The sequence below is a fragment of the Saccopteryx leptura genome, chromosome 6, assembly GCF_036850995.1.
Source record: "Saccopteryx leptura isolate mSacLep1 chromosome 6, mSacLep1_pri_phased_curated, whole genome shotgun sequence".
NCBI lineage: Eukaryota > Metazoa > Chordata > Mammalia > Chiroptera > Emballonuridae > Saccopteryx > Saccopteryx leptura.
The window spans coordinates 77,703,046-77,715,651 of record NC_089508.1 but is presented as its reverse complement, the minus strand read 5'-3'; the positions used below and the strand labels follow the sequence as shown (position 1 = coordinate 77,715,651).

The 12,606-nt window shown below is 38.7% G+C and overlaps 1 protein-coding gene and 1 pseudogene across 1 annotated transcript in view; one reads left to right on the top strand and one right to left on the bottom strand.

Moving 5' to 3' along the window:
• The window catches only part of STARD9 (StAR related lipid transfer domain containing 9), a 170,110-nt gene that overhangs the window by 64,023 nt on the left and 93,481 nt on the right, over nt 1–12,606 (top strand). The gene's annotated exons all lie outside the window — the stretch shown is intronic.
• On the bottom strand, nt 8,320–9,056 carry LOC136377260 (coiled-coil-helix-coiled-coil-helix domain-containing protein 2 pseudogene; annotated as a pseudogene).

Genomic DNA, 12,606 nt, shown 5'->3' with positions numbered 1-12,606 from the left:
TTTATTTCTCTTCTTCATCCTCACCCTCCTTTGGGGTTATACTCCAGGACACTTAACTCTCACTCTCTCCTCTTTTTTTTTTTTTTTTTTGTTGTTGTTTTTTGCTTTATTTTGTTTTTTTCTCTTCCTTTTTTATTTCTTCCTTCGTTTTTCTCTTTTTCTTATTCTTTCCTTTCTATTCGTTTTTTCTTTTCTCGTTTTACTTTCCTCCCATTTAATCCTCAATCACGAACAAATTAGTTAATTTGGGACTCAAGGTTTTTTTTGGCTTTATTTTTCTTTTTCGCTTTTGTTTTTGTTTTTTTCTTGTTAGTTTATTTTTGTGGCATTTTGGGTCCTCCCAACCCAAGGTCTCCATTGTATTTGGTCTTCGCTCCACTTAATACAACAGATTTTTACTTATTATTTTTATTTTTTTTTCTTTATTATTCCTTTTTTTGTCCTTTTTTCTGGTTCCCTCTTATCCCTCTCATTATATCTCTTAGTTGACCATCACCCGCAGGCAGATCAACTTATGCTTGTCTAAGATTTTCTTCCTTTTTTTTTTTTTTTTTTTTTTTTTTTTTTTTTTTTTGCATTTAGTAGGTCCCTACTCCCCTTTTTTTTTTTGCCCCTTGAACTCTTCACCGCAAACCAGGCCCGATATTATAGGCACGATATTTCCCTGAGGAGGGGAGAGGAGGGAAGGAGAAGAAAGAAAAAAAAAGGGGGAAATAATAAATTATTACTGCTTTTTTTTGTGGGGTGTTTTACCCTTTGGTTTTTTTTTTTTTTTTTTCTTTTTACTCTTTATTAATTCTAATTAGTGCTATCAACAAGACCACCCTCAGATGCCAATAAGAAAGAGGAAATCGAATATTATGGATACAAAAGAAAGAGAGGTAACACAAATAGATGTGGAAAAATCTATGGAGAAAAGACTTAACATATTGGAAGCCTTGGAGCTAAATGACAGAGAATTTAAAATAGAAATCTTAAAAATACTCAGAGATATACAAGAAAACACAGAAAGGCAATATAGGGAGATCAGAAAACAACTCAATGAACACAAAGAATATATTACCAAGGAAATTGAAACTATAAAAACAAATCAAACAGAAATGAAAAACTCAATTCACGAGCTGAAAAACGAGATAACAAGCTTAGCTAGCAGAACAACCCAGATTGAAGATAGGATTAGTGAAATAGAAGACAAACAACTTGAGGCACAACAGAGAGAAGAAGAAAGAGACTCAAAAATAATAAAAAACGAGAAAGCCCTACAGGAATTATCTGACTCCATCAGAAAGAATAACATAAGAATAATAGGTATATCAGAGGGAGAAGAGAAAGAAAATGGAATGGAGAATATACTCAAACAAATAATAGACGAGAACTTCCCAAGCCTGTGGAAAGAACTAAAGCCTCAAATTCAAGAAGCAAACAGAACACTGAGTTTTCTTAACCCCAACAAACCCACTCCAAGGCACATCATAATAAAGATGACACAAACCAATGACAAAGAAAAAATTCTCAAGGCAGCCAGGGAAAAGAAGAGTACAACATATAAAGGAAGGCCTATTAGATTATCATCAGATTTCTCAGCAGAAACTCTACAAGCTAGAAGAGAGTGGACCCCAATATTTAAAGCCCTGAAAGAGAGGAACTTTCAGCCAAGAATACTATACCCATCAAAGCTATCCTTCAAGTATGAAGGAGATATAAAAACATTCACAAATACAGAAAAGATGAGAGAATTTATCACGAGAAAGCCCCCACTCCAGGAAATACTAAAGGGGGTTTTCCAACCAGATTCAAAGAACAAAAGAAAACAACACCACAAGTAACAGCTCCACCAAGAACACAATAAAACCAAACTTAAACTGTGACAACAAAGGAAAAAAAAGGGGGGAGAGAATGGAGATTAACAGTAGCAAAGGACGATGAAGTACAGAAATACTTATAAGATAGGGTACTACAATGAATATGGTAGGTACCCTTTTCATTACTTAATGGTAACCACCCTAGAAAAAACCACCACAAAAACACATGACTTAAAAAAGGTAGCAACAGAGGAAAGAAGTATGGAACACAAACAAACAGAAACAAATGATAGAAAAACAAAAGAGAAGAATCAAACTAGATACAAAACTAACAGAAAGCAATTTATAAAATGGCAGTAGGGAACCCACAAGTGTCAATAATTACACTAAATGTAAATGGATTAAACTTACCAATAAAAAGACACAGAGTAGCAGAATGGATTAAAAAAGAAAATCCAACTATATGCTGCCTACAAGAAACACATCTAAGCAACAAGGATAAAAACAAATTCAAAGTGAAAGGCTGGAAAACAATACTCCAAGCAAACAACACCCAAAAAAAAGCAGGTGTAGCAATACTCATATCTGATAATGCTGACTACAAGACAGAAAAAGTACTCAGAGACAAAAATGGTCACTTCATAATGATTAAGGGGACACTGAATCAAGAAGACATAACAATCCTTAATATATATGCACCAAACCAAGGAGCACCAAAATATATAAGACAGCTACTTATTGACCTTAAAACAAAAACTAACAAAAATACAATCATACTTGGAGACCTCAATACTCCGCTGACGGCTCTAGATCGGTCATCCAAACAGAGAATCAATAAAGATATAGTGGCCTTAAACAAAATACTAGAACACCTGGATATGATAGACATCTACAGGACACTTCATCCCAAAGCGACAGAGTATACATTTTTCTCTAGTGTACATGGAACATTCTCAAGAATTGACCATATGTTGGGCCACAAAGACAATATCAGCAAATTTAGAAAAATTGAAATTGTACCAAGCATATTTTCTTATCATAAAGCCTTGAAACTAGAATTCAACTGCAAAAAAGAGGGGGAAAAACCCACAAAAATGTGGAAACTAAACAACATACTTCTAAAAAATGAATGGGTCAAAGAAGAAATAAGCGCAGAGATCAAAAGATACATACAGACAAATGAAAAGGAAAATACGACATATCAGAATCTCTGGGATGCAGCAAAAGCAGTAATAAGAGGAAAGTTCATATCACTTCAGGCCTATATGAACAAACAAGAGAGAGCCGAAGTAAACCACTTAACTTCACACCTTAAGAAACTAGAAAAAGAAGAACAAAGACAACCCAAAACCAGCCGAAGAAAGGAGATAATAAAAATCAGAGCAGAAATAAATGAAATAGAGAACAGAAAAACTATAGAAAAAATCAATAAAACAAGGAGCTGGTTCTTTGAAAAGATCAACAAAATTGACAAACCCTTGGCAAGACTCACCAAGGAAAAAAGGCACAGGACTCAAATAAATAAAATCCAAAATGAAAGAGGAGAGATCACCACAGACATCATAGATATACAAAGAATTATTGTAGAATACTATGAAAAATTATATGCCACCAAATACAACAATCTAGAAGAAATGGATAAATTCCTAGAACAATACAACCTTCCTAGACTGAGTCATGAAGAAGCAGAAAGCCTAAACAGACCAATCAGCAGGGAGGAAATAGAAAAAACTATTAAAAACCTCCCCAAAAATAAAAGTCCAGGCCCAGACGGTTATACTAGTGAATTCTATCAAACATTCAAAGAAGACTTGGTTCCTATTCTACTCAAAGTCTTCCAAAAAATTGAAGAAGAAGCAATACTTCCAAACACATTTTATGAGGCCAACATAACCCTCATACCAAAACCTGGCAAGGATGGCACAAAGAAAGAAAACTACAGACCAATATCTCTAATGAATACAGATGCTAAAATTCTAAACAAAATACTGGCAAACCGAATACAACAACATATTAAAAAAATAATACATCATGATCAAGTGGGATTCATCCCAGAATCTCAAGGATGGTTCAACATACGCAAAACGGTTAACGTAATACACCATATCAACAAAACAAAGAACAAAAACCACATGATCTTATCAATAGATGCAGAAAAGGCTTTTGATAAAATACAACACAATTTTATGTTTAAGACTCTCAACAAAATGGGTATAGAAGGAAAATATCTCAACATGATAAAGGCCATATATGATAAACCATCAGCCAACATCATTTTAAACGGCATAAAACTGAGGACTTTCTACCTTAAATCAGGAACAAGACAGGGTTGTCCACTCTCTCCACTCTTATTTAACGTGGTGCTAGAAGTTCTGGCCAGAGCAATCAGACAAGACAAAGAAATAAAAGGCATCCATATCGGAAAAGAAGAAGTAAAGGTATCACTTTTTGCTGATGATATGATCCTATACATCGAAAACCCGAAGGACTCCACAAAAAGATTATTAGAAACAATAAACCAATACAGTAAGGTCGCAGGATACAAAATTAACATACAGAAGTCCATAGCCTTTCTCTATGCCAACAATGAAATATTAGAAAACGAACTCAAAAAAATAATCCCCTTCACGATTGCAACAAAAAAAATAAAATACCTAGGAATAAACATAACAAAGAATGTAAAGGACCTATATAATGAAAATTACAAAGCATTGTTAAGGGAAATCGAAAAAGATACAATGAGATGGAAAAATATTCCTTGTTCTTGGATAGGAAGAATAAATATAATCAAAATGGCCATATTACCCAAAGCAATATACAAATTTAATGCAATTCCCATCAAAATCCCTATGAGATTTTTTAAAGAAATGGAACAAAAAATCATCAGATTTATATGGAACTATAAAAAACCTCGAATAGCCAAAACAATCCTAAGGAAAAAGAATGAAGCTGGGGGCATTACAATACCTGACTTTAAACTATATTATAGGGCCACAATAATCAAAACAGCATGGTATTGGCAGAAAAATAGACACTCAGACCAATGGAACAGAATAGAAAGCCCAGAAATAAAACCACATATATATGGTCAAATAATCTTTGATAAAGGGGCCAACAACACACAATGGAGAAAAGAAAGCCTCTTCAACAAATGGTGTTGGGAAAACTGGAAAGCCACATGCAAAAGAATGAAACTCGACTACAGCCTGTCCCCGTGTACTAAAATTAATTCAAAATGGATCAAAGACCTAAATATAAGACCTGAAACAATAAAGTACATAGAAGAAGACATAGGTACTCAACTCATGGACCTGGGTTTTAAAGAACATTTTATGAACTTGACTCCAATGGCAAGAGAAGTGAAGGCAAAGATAAATGAAGGGGACTACATCAGAATAAAAAGTTTTTGCTCAGCAAGAGAAACTGATATAAAAATAAACAGACAGCCAACTAAATGGGAAATGATATTTTCAAACAACAGCTCAGATAAGGGCCTAATTTCCAAAATTTACAAAGAACTCATAAAACTCAACAACAAACAAACAAACAATCCAATAAAAAAATGGGAAGAAGACATGAATAGACACTTCTCCCAGGAAGAGATACAAATGGCCAACAGATATATGAAAAGATGCTCAGCTTCATTAGTTATTAGGGAAATGCAAATCAAAACTACAATGAGATACCACCTCACCCCTGTTAGATTAGCTATTATCAACAAGACGGGTAATAGCAAATGTTGGAGAGGCTGTGGAGAAAAAGGAACCCTCATTCACTGTTGGTGGGACTGTAAAGTAGTACAACCATTATGGAGGAAAGTATGGTGGTTCCTCAAAAAACTGCAAATAGAACTACCTTATGACCCAGCAATCCCTCTACTGGGTATATACCCCAAAACCTCAGAAACATTGATACGTGAAGACACATGTAGCCCCATGTTCATTGCAGCACTGTTCACAGTGGCCAAGACATGGAAACAACCAAAAAGCCCTTCAATAGAAGACTGGATAAAGAAGATGTGGCACATATACACTATGGAATACTACTCAGCCATAAGAAATGATGACATCAGATCATTTATAGCAAAATGGTGGGATCTTGATAACATTATAAGGAGTGAAATAAGTAAATCAGAAAAAAACAAGAACTACATGATTCCATACATTGGTGGAACATAAAAATGAGACTAAGAGGCATGGACAAGTGTGTGGTGGTTACCAGGGGTGGGGGGAGGGAGGACAGGGGGAGAGTTAGGGGGAGGGGGAGGGGCACAGAGAACTAGATAGAGGGTGGCGAAGGACAATCTGACTTTGGGCAAGGGGTATGCAACATAATTTAATGACAAGGTAACCTAGACATGTTTTCTTTGAATATATGTACCCTGATTTATTAATGTCATCCCATTACCATTAATAAAAATTTATTTAAAAAAAAAAAAAAAGAACATCAGAAAAACAAACGACAAGTCAAAAAAAAACACAAAACTGCCACATGTGGGTGTGGGACCAGCCCATTCTGTGTTTCTACCTCTCCTACCAGTCTCGGTGTGGCTTCTTTAAATCCTTAGTTGTAGGACATCTGTTCAGCTAAATTTCAGGTGGTTCTGAGTGATGGTTGTTCTGTAGTTCAGTTGTAATTTTGATGTGATTGTGGTAGGATGAGTATTACATTTACCTATGCTGCCATATTGACCAGAAGTCGAGAAGGACATCCTTTAACATAACAATATAACTTTCAAAATTGGGAAGTTAAATTGTCACATTACTATCAGCTAATAATTAGACTCTTCATCCAAATTTTTCTGACTGTCCCAGTAATGTCCTTTGTAGCAAAAAAATCTAGTTTAAAACCACTTTTTGCCTTATGACCCAGAAAGCCCTTTACTGGATATCTACCCCCAAAACTCAAAAACATTGGTACGTAAAGACATGTGCACCCGCATGTTTATCACAGCATTATTCACACTGGCCAAGACATGGAAACAACCAGAGTGCCCCTTGATAGAGGATTGGGTAAGTAAGATGTGGTACATATATACAGTGGGATACTGCTCAGCCATAAGAAATGATGACATAGGGACATTCACAACAACATGAATGGACCTTGAGAACATTGTACTGGGTGAAATACTAAATCAGAAAAAGCTAAAAACTGTATGATTTCACACATAGGTGGGATACAAAGCTGAGACTCTTGGACATAGATAAGAGTGCAGTGGTTAGCAAGGGAGGGAGATGTAAGAGAGGGGTGGGGAAGGGTGAAAAGAAGGACAAATATAAGGGGATGGAAGATGATTTGACATTTGGTGATGGATGTATAACATAATTGATTAATCAAATGATAGAGTGATATATGTCTGAAATCTATGTACGCTTATTGATCAATGTCACCTGTTAAAATTAATTTTCTAAATAAAACAAAATTTTAAAAATAAATAAAATCACTTGTTGCATTTAGTTGCCTTAAGTATAGTCTAATTCAGTCTGGAATAATTCTTCAGTTTTTTTCTTATATTCGTGATGTTGACACTTTATTATTATTTTTTTTCATTTTTCTGAAGCTGGAAACAGGGAGAGACAGACAGACTCCCGCATGCGCCCTACCGGGATCCACCCGGCACGCCCACCATGGGGCGACGCTCTGCCCACCAGGGGGCGATGCTCTGCCCATCCTGGGCGTCGCCATGTTGCGACCAGAGCCACTCTAGCGCCTGAGGCAGAGGCCACAGAGCCATCCCCAGCGCCCGGGCCATCTTTGCTCCAATGGAGCCTCGGCTGCGGGAGGGGAAGAGAGAGACAGAGAGGAAAGCGCGGCGGAGGGGTGGAGAAGCAAATGGGCGCTTCTCCTGTGTGCCCTGGCTGGGAATCGAACCCGGGTCCTCCGCATGCTAGGCCGACGCTCTACCGCTGAGCCAACCGGCCAGGGCGATGTTGACACTTTAGAAGGTTATACATAGAATAGTTCTTTGTAGAATGTTCCTTAATTTGGTTTTCCAGTGTCTCCACATGATTAGACTCAGATTACGTATCTCTTGTAGGAATATCACAAACTTCACTTTGATTACTTGGTTAAGGTATTATCTGTAAGGCTTTTCCAGTGTGAACTTACTATTTTCCCCTTTGTGATTAATATTTTATTGAGAGGCACTTTGAAATTATGTAAATATTCTATTCCTCATCAAACTTTCAAATTATTTAGTTATTTATGTCTGTATTGACTCATGCTTTCCCATTTTATTTCATAGATTATGGCCTGTTATCATTGTTTATTATGATATTCCTATTAGTGGAAGATATTTAGAAGCCAAGATTTAGGTGCTCGGTGTGATTATTGCTATTGGAACATCACTGCTCCCAGGTCTTCTCAGTAGAGTTAGACAAAACTAGGGAACATATACTTGCATATACTAAGGTGACCAATCATCCTCCTTTAGGGAGGACAGTCTTTTTTTTGTAAGTTCTGTCCTCCCTCGAAAAGTGTCCTTCTGCATGTCCTCCTTTTTTTTTTAATTTGAAAATCACTTTATTCTAATTAATTCACAAACAGTAACATCACAAAAGCTGGTTTAAGGAGGTCAAACATTTGCCCAGCCCCAAACTCAATGAATTTCTATAGAATGAAGGCCCTCTTCCATTGCAATTCTAAGTCAAGGAAACTATTGAATATTAATGATAGAAGAGAGGTTTAACTGGTAGTTTTATACTTTCACTATCAATTATATTTTTATACTAAATTAACTTGGTCATCAGAGATGATTTTCCATTTCTTCAATCTGAACTTCTTAATTAGGCTAATCCATTTGCAAATCTGCACTATTTCAGCACCTCACTGAAACCCTCACAAAGCTTAAGGTCACCCTGGTTCTGGGCACACTCCAAAAACTGTTTCATCTCATAGTGGCATGGGCCAAACTGCTGCTGCTGCTCCGGTATTCCGGCTGAGTTCCCTGGGGCTCCTGGTAAGTGATGTCAGGCCTTGCGGGCTCAGCATTACTTCCTCTACTGAAGCCTCCAGAGATGGCATGACCTATTGTGTGGCCAACAGTAGAGCCCACAGCCACGCCAGCTGCAGTGGTTGCCATTTGGGCCATCAGACCTGGCTGCCGGGGAGCAGCAGCAGGCGAGCCAACAGTAGATGGTGGAGCAGGGGCTGGTGCCCCTGAACTGCTGGTGCTGGCCTGGGTGCAGCTCTCATCTGAGGTGCCCGGCTGGGAGGGGCTACGCGGGAGGTGCGGTTTCGGCTTCCATGCGGCATCGTAACTCTGTCCTCCTTTTTGATATTGAAAGACTAATCTGTAAATGTCCGTATTAGATCGATGCAAAGTTGATCCATTGCGTGTGATGTGACGTATTTGTATTTGACATGATGATTCATTAATTAATAGGCATGTAAGCATAATTACAATATAAAATATTACAAATGTTTTTATTTTGCATTTATCATATTATAGTGTATTGTTGCAATGAATAAAATGTTTCTTTTATTTATGATATTGTTTTCCTCAATTTACTTTTCTCCTCCTTTTCATTATAAAAAAGTTGGTCTTCCCTGGCCGGTTGGCTCAGCAGTAGAGCGTCGGCCTGGCGTGCGGGGGACCCGGGTTCGATTCCCGGCCAGGGCACATAGGAGAAGCGCCCATTTGCTTCTCCACCCCCACCCCTTCCTTCCTCTCTGTCTCTCTCTTCCCCTCCCGCAGCCAAGGCGCCATTGGAGCAAAGATGGCCTGGGCGCTGGGGATGGCTCCTTGGCCTCTGTCCCAGGCGCTAGAGTGGCTCTGGTCGCGGCAGAGCGACGCCCTGGAGGGGCAGAGCATCGCCCCCTGGTGGGCAGAGCGTCGCCCCTGGTGGGCGTGCCGGGTGGATCCCGGTCGGGCGCATGCGGGAGTCTGTCTCTCCCCGTTTCCAGCTTCGGAAAAATACAAAAAAAAAAAAAAAAAGTTGGTCACCTTACATATACATATGTATACACACACACAAACATGCACAGTTACATCATATTTATTTATATTGAAACTCATGAGTTCAAACTCATGATTTTTTTAAAATTTTTTTAATTCATTTTTTAGAGAGAAGAAGGAGAGACAGAGAGGGGGGGGGAGACAGAGAGAGAGAAGGGGGGAGGAGCTGGAAGCATCAACTCCCATATGTGCCTTGACCAGGCAAGCCCAGGGTTTCGAACCGGCGACCTCAGCATTTCCAGGTCGACACTTTATCCACTGCGCCACCACAGGTCAGGGACGACTTCTCACTGATTTTGATCTAACACTGGGCAGTTCAAAGAAGAGAATGTAGGAGAGATCTTGAGTGCTGGATGGAGTAAATTAAAAATAACTCAACCAATTTCGCAAATTTGTTTCAGGACAGGAGGTGCTTGACTAAGGAGAAATGAGACCACATTATTTTGGAAATTGAGAGCTTAGAAATAGTGAAGGATGGCTCTTCTTCTTTTTTATTTTCTTTGTGCTCCATATCAGTGGGAATCATTGACTTTAAGTTGCAGTTATAAATACGAGTTGCTACTCATGTTTTCTGTTTTTTTGTTTTGTTTTGTTTTTTTTCTGAAGTTGGAAATGGGGAGGCAGTCAGACAGACTCCCGCATGTGCCCGACCAGGATCCACCCGGCATGCCCACCAGGGGGCGATGCTCTGCCCATCTGGGGCGTAGCTCTGTTGCAACCAGAGCCATTCTAGCACTTGAGGCAGAGGCCACAGAGCCATCCTCAGCGCCCGGGCCAACTTTGCTCCAGTGGAGCCTTGACTGCGGGAGGGGAAGAGAGAGACAGAGAGGAGGAGAGGGGGAGGGGTGGAGAAGCAGATGGGTGCTTCTCCTGTGTGCCCTGGCCGGGAATCGAACCTGGGACTCCTGTATGCCAGGCCGATGCTCTACCACTGAGCCAACTCGCCAGGGCCTGTTTTGTTTTTTTAAAAGATTTTATTTGATTTTACAGAGAGAGAAGAGAGAGATGAGAGAGAGTGAGAAGTATCAACTCATAGTTGCTTCATTTAGTTGTTCATTGATTATTTGTCGTATGTGTCTTAACCAGGCAAGCCCAGGGTTTCAAACCAGCGACCTCAGCATTTCAAGTTGATGCTTTATCCTTGGACCACCCGAGGCCTACTCATGTCTCTCTCTCTCTCTTGTTTTTTTAATTTATTGATTTGAGGGAGAGAGAGAGAGAGACAGGAACATTGATGTACTCCTGTATGTGCCCTGACTGGGGATCGAACTGACAACTTCTGTGCTTTGGGATGATGCTCTAACCAACAGATATCTGGCCAGAGCTTACTCTTGTTTCCTAGTGGGAGTTTTGGGTTTCATGTATTTCATTTTGGTATGAAAGTAAGAATATTGTCAATGTTTAAAAACAATTGAGTGAATTATGAACCTCTAAAATTATAATTGTGAAAACAAGTAACAAATTACTAAAATGTTTTAGGTAGCCCTGGCCAGAGAGCTCGGTTAGAGCATCGTTCCGAAGCATGAAGGCTGCCGGGTCAATTCCCCAGGCAAGGCACATACAGGAGCAGCTTGATCTTCCTGTCTCTCTCTCCCTCCCTCTTCTCTCAAAAAAATAAAAATAGAAATAAAATATTTTAGATAGATAGGAATGAAATGCAGCACACAGAGGTTATATACTCTGAGTAGCAACCATACAAAATTTATATGTTTGTAAAAGGGTGGAAAAGAACAATGAAAATACTGTATATTATGTTCAGTAGTGCTATTTGGGCAATTCTTTAAATTGTTTCTTCTTTTGGGATGTTGATTATTTTCTTACTCATTTAGGAGTGCTGATTATATATTGTGATATTAATTGCATTAAATCTACATTGTAGCTAATAAATACAATTTTGGAGAAGACAGAAAATGAGAGAGAAAAATGCTTGTACATTTCAGCCTTTATTTTTCTTTTTCCTACTAACTAAAGCAATGTAATGAGTCCACTTGGGTAAATACTGAATGCTTTGATCTTTTTATTTTGTTTATTTATCTTAAAATTTTATTTAGAAAATTAAATTTAACAGGATGACATTGATCAATAAGAATACATAGATTTCGCTGACCTGTGGTGGTGCAGTGGATAAAGCAGTGACCGGGAACGCTGAGGTCGCTCATTTAAAACCCTGGGCTTGCCTGGTCAAGGCACATATGGGAGTTGATGCTTCCTGCTCTTCCTCCCCTTCTCCCTCTCTTTCTCTCTCCTTCCTCTAAAATGAATAAAAAATTAAAAAGGGTACATAGGCCTGACCCGTGGTGGCGCAGTGGATAAAGCGTCGACCTGGAAATGCTGAGGTCGCCGGTTCAAAACCCTGGGCTTGCCTGGTCAAGGCACATATGGGAGTTGATGCTTCCAGCTCCTCCCCCCTTCTCTCTCTCTCTCTCTCTCTCTCTCTCTCTCTCTCTGTCTCTCTCTCCTTGCTCTCTCTCTCTGTCTCTCTCTCTCCTCTCTAAAAAAATGAATAAATTAAAAAAAAATAAAATAAAAAGGGTACATAGATTTCAGGTGAACATTTGTATAACATTTGAACTGTTGATTATATTATATACCTGTCACCCGAACTCAAATCATTTTCTGTCACTGTATATTTGTCCCTCTTTACTCCCTATCCCTCACAATCCCCTCACTTCCTCCCTCATATCCCATTCCCCCTAGTAACCACTACACTTTCATCTCTGTCCGTGAGTCTCAGTTTTATATCCCACCTATGTGTGAAATCATACCGTTCTCAGCTTTTTCTGATTTACTTATTTCACTCAGTATAATATTCTCAAGGTCTATGTTGTCGTAAATGGCAATGTCATC